Here is a 12,047-nt window from a genome sequence, read left to right on the forward strand (position 1 = left end):
CCTGACATCGCGTTTGCTGTGAGCAAACTGAGCCGGTTTGTTTCCAAACCGGGTGATGTACATTGGCATGCTGTTGAGAGAGTTATGCGCTATCTGAAAGGTACTATGAACTATGGACTTCACTATACCGGATACCCGTCGGTACTTGAAGGGTATAGTGATGCGAATTGGATCTCTGATGCTGATGAGATGAAGGCCACAACTGGGTATATGTTTACTCTTGGAGGTGGCGCTGTTTCCTGGAAGTCTTGCAAGCAAACGATCTTAACGAGATCGACAATGGAAGCAGAATTAACGGCATTAGACACATCTGGTGTTGAAGCGAGATGGCTTCGAGATCTTTTGATGGACTTGCCATTGGTTGATAAACCGGTTCCGGCTATCCTTATGAACTGTGATAATCAGACTGTCATCACCAAGGTGAAGAGTTCAAAGGACAACATGAAGTCCACCAAACACATAAGAATGAGATTAAAAGCTGTCAGAAAATTAAGAGACTCCGGAGTGATAGCGTTGGACTATGTCCATACGGCTAAGAATCTGGCAGATCCCTTCACGAAAGGGCTATCACATGTAGTGATAGATAATGCATCGAGGGAGATGGGTATGAGACCCACATGAGTTACCATGGTGGTAACCCAACCTATGTGATCGGAGATCCCGTGAAGTAGGACCTGGGGAAACAAGCCAGTGGTGAACTGAGGAGAGTAACTTTACTAACCCACTCCATTGGAGATGCAATACTCTCGGAAACTGTACGGAAGGATGACTATTGTCTTAATGTGTTCCAAGGCTTATATGTATAAGCAAGATGCTATCCTACAGAGCGATCTTTGGAGGAACACACCTATGTGAGCCCGACTGCTAGTCACAGTCTATGAGATTGGGGTGATCTCTAGTAAACTCATGAATAGGCCAGGAGTGTGACTTATATGCTCCACCCGAGGGGTCAGCCTTCGGCAACCCAGTACTAGTAAGACATGTGGTGAAACTTCTTTACGCCAAACTGACAATTCAAGGCATAGTCCATTGTTCAGTTGTGAAGGAATGTAGCTACTTGCTCTAGGTGAAGCTCAACCTTAACATGTCTTCACTGAAACACTAGTATATCAAAACAGTATTTGGAACAGAGGACACTATGGGCCCTCGAGATCTGGTGGGGGATTGCTGAAATCTTAGGTGGGCTCTAGGCCCATATTGCAATTTCTGAAAAATCTCTAAGGGCCCATGTGGGTTATATGGCACTAGGTGTGTGGGAAGTTTAGTCCCACCTTGGAAGTGGAAGGAGAGTTGGAGTGGTTTATAAGGGACTCTCTCCCTCATGCTATTGGAGCTTGAGAAGAGATGAGGCCCTCGCGCACTCCTCCTCCTCCGCTCGCCTCGCCACGCCACGCCACGCCTCGTCACGACGCGCCGCGGGTTGCGGGATTGAGCCGAGCCGAGCTCACTCCTATGCGCTTCTTTTTGCCGGTCAGGAACGGAGAGTCTTTGACAGGTGGGGCCACGATCTGAGACGTCGGATCGTGGGCTACCGACTTGGACGTGGGTTCAGCCCACGTCTCTCCACGCACGGCCGCACATATATATGTGGGGCGCTGCCAACCCTAGCCGTCACGAAAACAGAACGCATCTCCGCCTCCACGCCCACGTCGTTCCTCTGCTGCTGCTGCCGCCGGCGACTCCGTCCCGTTCACCGCGTACACGGTTGACGGGAGAGCAGGCCTACGAAACCACGCCTCTCCGGATCCTGTACGGGGAGAGGGGCGATTAGGTTTTTGGGTAGCGACTACGCGACTGCTCGCTTCTGTTCATCTACGTCCGCATCACCTTCATCATCACCATGTCAACCGACGCCGACCGTGCCGCCGCTGAGAAAGCCGAGGCCGACAAGAAGGCCGCTGAGGATGCCGCGGCTGCTGTCACCGCCACCGCCACCGCGTGGCCGATTGGAGGGTATACATCGCTTATCCCTCTCGTGTTTCTTTCTGTTGTAGCAGTACTAGCGGTATGCGTAGATGTCTCTACTATATGCGTAGTACATGCTCTGTTAGATCATAATCAGTATGTTACCAATGCTGTCCATGTCATGCTCATGATTTATTCATGGATTAATTTAATCGAAAAACTGCCTATTTTCTCATCAATCCAAAAACCTAATATCTGTAGGAGTTTTTCGAATTCTGGTTTTGCTGCTGCACTGAAACCGTCCCCGTTTACGGGGACGTACTTTAAGCGTTGGCAGACTAAAACCACCTTATGGCTCACGGCCATGAACGTGTTCTGGGTCACCGGTGTGACTCCTACAGGAACGATCGCTCCTGAACAGGAGAAGGCGTTTAAGGAGGCCACCGTGGTGTTCCTCGGGGCAGTTCTGAGCGTGATTGGAGATAAGCTGGTTGATGCATATTTACATATGCGGTCTGCCAAGGACTTGTGGGAGGCGCTCGAATCTAAGTTCGGGGCTGCCGATGCAGGGAGCGAGATGTATATTATAGAGCAGTTCCACGATTACAAGATGGTTGAAAACCGTCCTGTATTGGAGCAGGCTCATGAGATAATATGCATTGTTAAGGAGCTTGAGCTTCTTAAGTGCGAGTTACCGGGCAAATTTGTCGCGGGCTGCATAATCGCTAAGCTCCCCAATTCCTGGAGGAACTTTGCCACCACTCTGAAACATCAGAGGCGTGAATTCTTTGTGGAGGATGTCATTGGCCATCTGAGTGTTGAGCAGAACTCAAGGGCAAAGGACTCGCACGGAAAAGGGGTCGAAGGAACTTCTGTGGCCAATATGGTGCATCAGAAGAACTCCAATTCCCACAAGCCCAGGGGAAAGAACGGTGTCCAACAGACTGCCGACTTTAAGAAGAAGGGTAAGAAGACCTTCAAGAAGAACAAGAAGGATGAGGGCTGCTTTACTTGTGGTTCGGCTGAACATTGGGCCAACAAGTGCCCAAACAAGTTTAAGAAGTCAGGACAGGACTCCAAGTCTGTCAACATGATTGTGAGCAACAATGAGAATGGTGCATCTGGGTACGGTAATTTATTTACTGTTTTTTCAGTGTTTCAGCCTACCGATTGGTGGGTGGACACAGGTGCAGGTGTTCATGTGTGTGCTGACATTTCATTGTTCTCTTCTTACCAGGTCACAGGCCACGGGTCCGTATTGATGGGGAATGGCGCGAGTGCTTCTGTTCATGGTGTTGGCACGATCGATCTGAAGTTTACTTCGGGAAGGATCGTGCAACTGAAGAACGTGCAGCATGTCCCCGCCATCAAGAAGAACCTCGTTAGTGGCTCCCTTCTATGTAGAGAAGGGTTTAAGTTGGTATTCGAGTCTAATAAATTAGTTGTTACTAAGTATGGACTATTTGTTGGAAAAGGTTATGAGAGCGGAGGGATGTTCCGCCTTTCCCTCGCAGATTTCTGTAATAAAGTCGTGAACCATATTCATTCGAGTATTAATGAATCTGAGGTTTGGCACTCACGTCTTTGTCACATAAGTTTCGGTGTTATGACGCGGCTAGCCAAGTTGGATTTAATCCCGAGTTTCACTTTAGCCAAAGGTTCTAAGTGCCTTTCATGTGTGCAAGCTAAGCAACCTCGCAAGCCTCATAAGGCCGCGGAGGAGAGACACCTGGCACCATTAGAACTCATACATTCTGATCTTTGCGAGATGAATGGTGTGTTGACTAAAGGTGGAAAGAGATACTTCATGACATTGATAGATGATTCCACTAGATATTGCTATGTGTATCTGTTAAATACTAAAGATGAGGCTCTACACTACTTTAAAATCTATAAGGCAGAAGTTGAAAATCAACTTGAAAAGAAAATTAAACGAGTCCGGTCTGATCGTGGTGGAGAGTACTTCTCGAGTGAGTTTGATTCCTTCTGTGCGGAACACGCCATTATTCATGAGAGGACGCCTCCCTATTCACCCCAGTCAAACGGGGTTGCCGAGCGGAAAAACCATACTCTAACTGATTTGGTTAACGCCATGTTAGATACATCGGGTTTATCCAAGGCATGGTGGGGGGAGGCTATATTGACGGCATGTCATGTCCTGAATAAAGTTCCGACAAAGGATAGTGAGATCACTCCCTATGAGAAATGGGCAAAGAGAAGGACGACACTCTCGTACCTGCGCACTTGGGGCTGTTTGGCGAAAGTCAACGTGCCGATCCCCAAAAAGCGTAAGCTTGGACATAAGACCGTGGACTGCATTAATTTGGGCTACGCTAAGAACAGCGTTGGCTATAGATTTCTAGTAGTGAAATCTGAGGTACCTGACCAGAAGATCGGTACAATTATGGAGTCTAAGGATGCTACATTCTTTGAGGATATTTTTCCTATGAGAGATATGCAAAGCACTTCTAGACAGGAATCTGAGGAGACTCCTGAACCTGCCATCCCTATGGAATATTATGAACAAACACATGATGAAAATCCCGAGGAGGATGACGAGGAAACCCTTGGTAGGGGCAAGAGACAAAGGACTGCAAAGACCTTTGGTGATGATTTCTTCGTGTACCTCGTGGATGATACTCCCACTTCTATTTCAGAAGCGTATGCCTCTCCAGAAGCTGATTACTGGAAGGATGCGGTCCGTAGCGAGATGGATTCCATCATGGCTAACGGGACATGGGAGATCACTGACTGTCCCTATGGTTGCAAACCACTGGGATGTAAGTGGGTGTTCAAAAAGAAGCTTAGGCCCGATGGTACGATTGAAAAGTACAAGGCTAGGCTTGTGGCCAAGGGCTATGACCAGCAAGAAGAGGAAGATTTCTTTGATACTTATTCACCTGTGGCTAGACTGACCACCATTCGAGTATTACTCTCGTTGGCGGCCTCACATGGTCTTCTCGTCCATCAGATGGATGTTAAGACGGCTTTTCTAAATGGAGAGCTAAAGGAGGAAATCTACATGCAACAGCCTGATGGCTTTGTGATAGATGGTCAGGAAAGAAAGGTGTGTAGGTTGATAAAATCTTTATATGGCCTGAAACAAGCACCTAAGCAATGGCATGATAAGTTTAATACAACTCTGACATCTGTTGGCTTCGTTGTTAATGAGGCTGACAAATGTGTATACTATCGCCATGGTGGGGGCGAAGGAGTTATACTGTGCTTGTATGTTGATGACATACTGATATTCGGAACAAACCTCAAAGTCATTGAGGAGGTCAAATCGTTTCTATCTCAGAACTTTGAGATGAAAGACCTTGGTGTGGCTGATGTTATCTTGAACATCAAGCTACTGAGAGATAATGAGGGTGGGATCACACTTCTGCAATCCCATTACGTTGAGAAGGTGTTGAGTCGTTTTGGATATTCGGACTACACACCATCTCAAACACCATATGATCCTAGCGTATTGATTCGAAAGTCCAAAGGCATGGCTAAAGATCAATTGAGATACTCTCAAATCATTGGTTCACTGATGTACCTAGCGAGCGCAACGAGGCCTGACATCGCGTTTGCTGTGAGCAAACTGAGCCGGTTTGTTTCCAAACCGGGTGATGTACATTGGCATGCTGTTGAGAGAGTTATGCGCTATCTGAAAGGTACTATGAACTATGGACTTCACTATACCGGATACCCGTCGGTACTTGAAGGGTATAGTGATGCGAATTGGATCTCTGATGCTGATGAGATGAAGGCCACAACTGGGTATATGTTTACTCTTGGAGGTGGCGCTGTTTCCTGGAAGTCTTGCAAGCAAACGATCTTAACGAGATCGACAATGGAAGCAGAATTAACGGCATTAGACACATCTGGTGTTGAAGCGAGATGGCTTCGAGATCTTTTGATGGACTTGCCATTGGTTGATAAACCGGTTCCGGCTATCCTTATGAACTGTGATAATCAGACTGTCATCACCAAGGTGAAGAGTTCAAAGGACAACATGAAGTCCACCAAACACATAAGAATGAGATTAAAAGCTGTCAGAAAATTAAGAGACTCCGGAGTGATAGCGTTGGACTATGTCCATACGGCTAAGAATCTGGCAGATCCCTTCACGAAAGGGCTATCACGTGTAGTGATAGATAATGCATCGAGGGAGATGGGTATGAGACCCACATGAGTTACCATGGTGGTAACCCAACCTATGTGATCGGAGATCCCGTGAAGTAGGACCTGGGGAAACAAGCCAGTGGTGAACTGAGGAGAGTAACTTTACTAACCCACTCCGTTGGAGATGCAATACTCTCGGAAACTGTACGGAAGGATGACTATTGTCTTAATGTGTTCCAAGGCTTATATGTATAAGCAAGATGCTATCCTACAGAGCGATCTTTGGAGGAACACACCTATGTGAGCCCGACTGCTAGTCACAGTCTATGAGATTGGGGTGATCTCTAGTAAACTCATGAATAGGCCAGGAGTGTGACTTATATGCTCCACCCGAGGGGTCAGCCTTCGGCAACCCAGTACTAGTAAGACATGTGGTGAAACTTCTTTACGCCAAACTGACAATTCAAGGCATAGTCCATTGTTCAGTTGTGAAGGAATGTAGCTACTTGCTCTAGGTGAAGCTCAACCTTAACAGGTCTTCACTGAAACACTAGTATATCAAAACAGTATTTGGAACAGAGGACACTATGGGCCCTCGAGATCTGGTGGGGGATTGCTGAAATCTTAGGTGGGCTCTAGGCCCATATTGCAATTTCTGAAAAATCTCTAAGGGCCCATGTGGGTTATATGGCACTAGGTGTGTGGGAAGTTTAGTCCCACCTTGGAAGTGGAAGGAGAGTTGGAGTGGTTTATAAGGGACTCTCTCCCTCATGCTATTGGAGCTTGAGAAGAGATGAGGCCCTCGCGCACTCCTCCTCCTCCGCTCGCCTCGCCACGCCACGCCTCGTCACGACGCGACGCGCCGCGGGTTGCGGGATTGAGCCGAGCCGAGCTCACTCCTATGCGCTTCTTTTTGCCGGTCAGGAACGGAGAGTCTTTGACAGGTGGGGCCACGATCTGAGACGTCGGATCGTGGGCTACCGACTTGGACGTGGGTTCAGCCCACGTCTCTCCACGCGCGGCCGCACATATATATGTGGGGCGCTGCCAACCCTAGCCGTCACGAAAACAGAACGCATCTCCGCCTCCACGCCCACGTCGTTCCTCTGCTGCTGCTGCCGTCGGCGACTCCGTCCCGTTCACCGCGTACACGGTTGACGGGAGAGCAGGCCTCCGAAACCACGCCTCTCCGGATCCTGTACGGGGAGAGGGGCGATTAGGTTTTTGGGTAGCGACTACGCGACTGCTCGCTTCTGTTCATCTACGTCCGCATCACCTTCATCATCACCATGTCAACCGACGCCGACCGTGCCGCCGCTGAGAAAGCCGAGGCCGACAAGAAGGCCGCTGAGGATGCCGCGGCTGCTGTCACCGCCACCGCCACCGCGTGGCCGATTGGAGGGTATACATCGCTTATCCCTCTCGTGTTTCTTTCTGTTGTAGCAGTACTAGCGGTATGCGTAGATGTCTCTACTATATGCGTAGTACATGCTCTGTTAGATCATAATCAGTATGTTATCAATGCTGTCCATGTCATGCTCATGATTTATTCATGGATTAATTTAATCGAAAAACTGCCTATTTTCTCATCAATTCCCTCCAATCCACTCCAATCCTCTTGAGAGGAGGTTTAAACGAACAAGGCCTCAGTAATTTCGAAACCCTACTGTGCTACGGTGGTGAAATGCTACGAGATTTTTCTGCATCTCGTTTTCTCTCCCACTGTTCTATCTTCCGGGCTGTGGGTTATTTTATTTGGCGGTCTGGTAGGTGAGTGGACAGTTGGAGGGGGAGATAAAGCCAACAGAGAAATACTCCAGCCAAGCCAAAGCAGAGAGAGAGAGAGAGAGAGAGAGAAACGGAAACAGAGACAGAGGGAGAGGAGACTTGCAGAGGAGAGGAGAGAAGAGGCGGAACAAGGGAGGAGGGAGGGGTCGCCGGAAGGGGGACATGCTCCCTCCGCATCTCACATCTCGCAGGTCTCCTCCCTCCTCCCTCCTCCTCTGCCGCTCACTCGCTTCCCTGCTTCTTCTCCGGGGCGCGGGCGGGCCGGCTGGCCATTGCTGGCCGGTTCCCCGTGCCGTCTGGCCGGTTTCTCGCTGGATCCGACTGGGTTCTTGCCGTTTCGTTCGGGTTTCGGCCGATTTGCCGCTCAGATTCGTGGGCGCATTCTGCTGCGGTTCTACTCTGGTCTCGTGTGTGTGTGTCCATAGCTTTTCGTTCTAGTTTAAGTTATAAGAAAGATTAGTGGTGCTAGTAATACTATTACTTGGGGGTAAACTGAAATCTTGTTGCTTGGAGGGTTCAGATGGAGTGCCCACTGTGAATTTGTTGTGATTTGCAGCTATTTCTTCAAAGCAACTGTTGTTGCCTGAATTTTTTTCACAGCTGTAAGCCTGTAAGTGGGGAGAAGAGAACCCCTGAGCTTATGAATGAGCGATTCGGATTTGTCTAGCGGGGGACTAGCAAATCATCTACTTAGAGTTTGTCTACTCAGTTATTAGCGCACCTTAATCAGAATTTCTGATTCAGGGACCAGGTTGATGCATAGTGCTGGTGTGAATTTTTTAGATGTCCGGGCATACAAATCAGTGAGTACAGCATTTGACATGTGCATCGTGCCAAATTCGAGCGAATCTAAGTTTTTCAAGTGCACACGGACGACTTTAGTGATCTTTTTTTTTTTGAGTTGGGAGGAGCAATTCTACCAGTATCTATTCATGTTTCAGCGTTTAATGTATACTTGGACAGTATCACTTTATTCTGTTGTTGTGACTGACCTGCTGCTTACTTACATGGACAGCTTGAACTGAGAGCAAGAGCAGAAGCCCATGAGATGAGACGCAAGCAAAATATGCAAGGTATTCTTCAGTTCCACTATCCTACTTGACTGGCTATGTGCTGTGTATACTGATTTCCTGCTGCTATTAGAGTTACAACTTCTTTTTGTATTCCTCTGGCAGAAAATGGCACAATCATGATTCAGTTTGGTCAGCAAGTGCCTAACTGCGAGTCCTCAGCTAGCGATTCTCCTCAAGAAGTGTCCGGAATGAGCGAAGGGAGCTTTAATGAGCAGAATGATCAATCTGGTTCGCCCTAGACTTGCCAACTACTATTTCTTTTCTGAATTATTAGTCCATAATCTTGTGATATCATCTCTCCTGGAAATACAGAATGGAGTAGTCCCCGAAAATAATAATGGAAAGAACGATATTGATGATTGCGGACCTTGATGTGCACTTACAAATCAAAGTTAGATGACATTTGTTTCCTCCTTGTACTTAATACTAGGTAATCGCGATGGCTATACGAAGAGTAGTGATGAAGGCAAGATGATGTCGGCTTTGTCTCTGGGCAATTCAGAAATGGCATACACACCGCCAAAACCTGACCGCACTCATCCCTTTGTAAGTCTCTATTATGATGCTCAGGCGCTGGCTAATTTCTGAATTCGAAGTGTGTGTTGAACGGCGAGCATGTGAATTGTGCAAGATGTTCGCTTTTTCAGGCCATATCATACCCATATGCTGATCCTTACTATGGTGGTGCAGTGGCAGCCTATGGCGCACATGCTATTGTGAGTGATATTTCTGGCATCCCTGTTCCCTCACTAATTTCTGGCCTAATTTTTTTCTGTGCTTGATGATGTTGCTTATTTATTTATTTTTTGCAACTGTTTGGATTTTTGTGTGCGAAGGGGAGCCTTGGCGCAGTGGTAAAGCTGCTGCCTTGTGACCACGAGGTCATGGGTTCAAGTCCTGGAAACAGCCTCTTACAAAAATGTAGGGAAAGGCTGCGTACTATAGACCCAAAGTGGTCGGACCCTTCCCTGGACCCTGCGCAAGCGGGAGCTACATGCACCAGGTTGCCCTTTTTGGATTTTTGTGTGCGAGCATGTGCTCTAGGTATAACTGGAATGACTGTTGAGACAAGACAACTAATCATGATTGTGTTTAATCACACCAATTTCACTTAAAGTCAAATTTTCAATGTTGAGCAGCATACTGGCGTTGCCAACTTATTTTGATTTCAGAATCGTCATCCCTGCCGCAGATTAGTTCTCTTCTTTTTGTTAGGTGGCGCCTTTCGATGTTACTAACTCATCTTTATGTGGTGCAAAACAATTTGAATAGATGCACCCCCAGATGGTGGGCATGGTACCATCCTCTCGAGTGCCACTACCGATTGAACCAGCTGCCGCCGAAGAGCCCATTTATGTGAATGCGAAGCAATACCATGCCATTCTCCGAAGGAGACAGCTCCGCGCAAAATTAGAGGCTGAAAATAAGCTGGTCAAAAGCCGTAAGGTATTCTTATGCATGTTTTTACTTGGAAAAAAAAAGTACTGTAGTTGGCCCCTTGAGCATCTTTTGGTTTCTTTTCCCTGTAGTAGAAATGAATTTGGTTCACACACTCTCAATGTAACACAACATTCATGCCTCTGTTCAGCCGTACCTGCATGAGTCCCGGCACCAGCACGCGATGAAGCGGGCTCGGGGAACAGGCGGGCGGTTCCTCAACGCAAAGGAGAAGTCTGAAGCTTCAGGCGGCGGCAATGCATCAGCGAGGTCTGGCCACGCCGGCGTTCCCCCGGATGGCGGCATGTTCTCGAAGCACGACCACACCTTACCATCCGGTGACTTCCATTACCGCGCGAGAGGGGGCGCCTAGGGTGGGCACGCAGTTGCCCCCTGGCAAATCATCCTTGGCTTATGTGTGTGGCGAATGACCGTCAACTCGGTCCAGTGATATTGTAAAACTGAATTTAGAGTCTGTGCAATTGTGTTACTTGGGGGTTTGGTAGACAGCCCTTGTGTTTGGGGAGGGGACGATGCAGCTGCAGCTGCAGCCGGTTCTCTTGTTGTGGTAGGTTTGTGTGGCATGGCAGGTGCTGCTAAGCTGGAGCCTGCTTGAACTGTTTTCCTGTCACTTTGTTGTTTGGGGTAATAATGACCATCTTGTATGATATTAGTACTGACTTGGAGTAAGTAATAACCATTCCCGGCGTGATGCATTTGCGCCCGTGGTGGTGTTTCTGTTGAGCCGTGTTGTTCAACGACTTGACTGTCGGCAGTTGTTGCTCCTTTGGTGGTGTCCCGTTGCTCTTGATGGAAGTGGCAGGTTCAGAGATGACCAGATGAGACACCCACCTTCAGATCTTTGTGTTTTGTAAGAAAACTCTGCGTAAAACGGACGCGGTGTTTTTGAGCTCGAGCACATATGTGCTTGATATCTGGGCGGTACAGTAGTGTCTCGGGATTCGGCACATTAAATGGCTGGGCCAACTTCGCAAGCGACCGCAAATATGAAAAAGAAGAAATACGCATGAGCTGTGGGCCAGGACAGAGACGGAGGAACGGCGAACATGGACGGTAGGAAGTTGAGCCGTGGCTCAACTCGTCGGTCTCCGTTCCGGTCCGTGGATCAGAATACATTCTTTTCGTTAAATCTATCGACGGAGGAGTAAATGTGAGGATTTGGGGGACAGATGGGGGCAGACCGGTGGTACCATCGTCTCCTACCTCTCAAGCTAGATTTTTTCAATAGCTAGAGGGTTGATTTTGTGGGGCTGCGATTCCCCAAAAAGGCCGCGTCCACAGGTTGGTATGGAGTTCCTGATCTTGCCAATTAGACTTTGCCTGGTCTGATGTTTTTGCTCGATTTTGGATCCCGTGGTGTCGATCTGCAATTTCGTCCTCATGCTGCGCAGATCCATGGTGCTTGAGGAGGTTAAGTGATAGTGACATCACGATGGAACCCCTCCAAATCTCCAATACCCAGTGAGTGCGCTGATTGTGGGAACGGAGCAGCATCGGACACCCTGGTGAGAGCTTTGATGGGAAGATTTGTGTGCTGGAGGTGGAGGTGGGTCATAGGAAGGGTTTACCGTAGGCTTCACAAACAATAGAGAAGATGGACCCCTGAGCTCCACGATGGAGCCGCAGGTATTTTCATGCTCAACACAGTAGTTCTGAAATTAATGTGCAAATGTGAATAATCTTATTTTGTATGTGTGTGGTTGATTGCAT

The 12,047-nt window shown here is 48.1% G+C and overlaps 1 pseudogene across 1 annotated transcript in view; it reads left to right on the forward strand.

Annotated features, from left to right (window-relative positions):
* Positions 1 to 11,060, forward strand: part of LOC123084746 (nuclear transcription factor Y subunit A-5-like) — a 27,231-nt pseudogene extending 16,171 nt beyond the window's left edge. Inside the window, exons 2-8 of the transcript XR_006439393.1 lie at positions 8,407 to 8,416; positions 8,822 to 8,879; positions 8,982 to 9,107; positions 9,310 to 9,425; positions 9,527 to 9,595; positions 10,152 to 10,325; positions 10,468 to 11,060. The product of XR_006439393.1 is annotated as a nuclear transcription factor Y subunit A-5-like (transcript). The remainder of the gene's footprint in view (positions 1 to 8,406; positions 8,417 to 8,821; positions 8,880 to 8,981; positions 9,108 to 9,309; positions 9,426 to 9,526; positions 9,596 to 10,151; positions 10,326 to 10,467) is intronic.
* The last annotated feature ends 987 nt before the right edge of the window (positions 11,061 to 12,047 follow it).

The sequence above is a fragment of the Triticum aestivum genome, chromosome 4A, assembly GCF_018294505.1.
Source record: "Triticum aestivum cultivar Chinese Spring chromosome 4A, IWGSC CS RefSeq v2.1, whole genome shotgun sequence".
Classification (NCBI taxonomy): Eukaryota; Viridiplantae; Streptophyta; class Magnoliopsida; order Poales; family Poaceae; genus Triticum; species Triticum aestivum.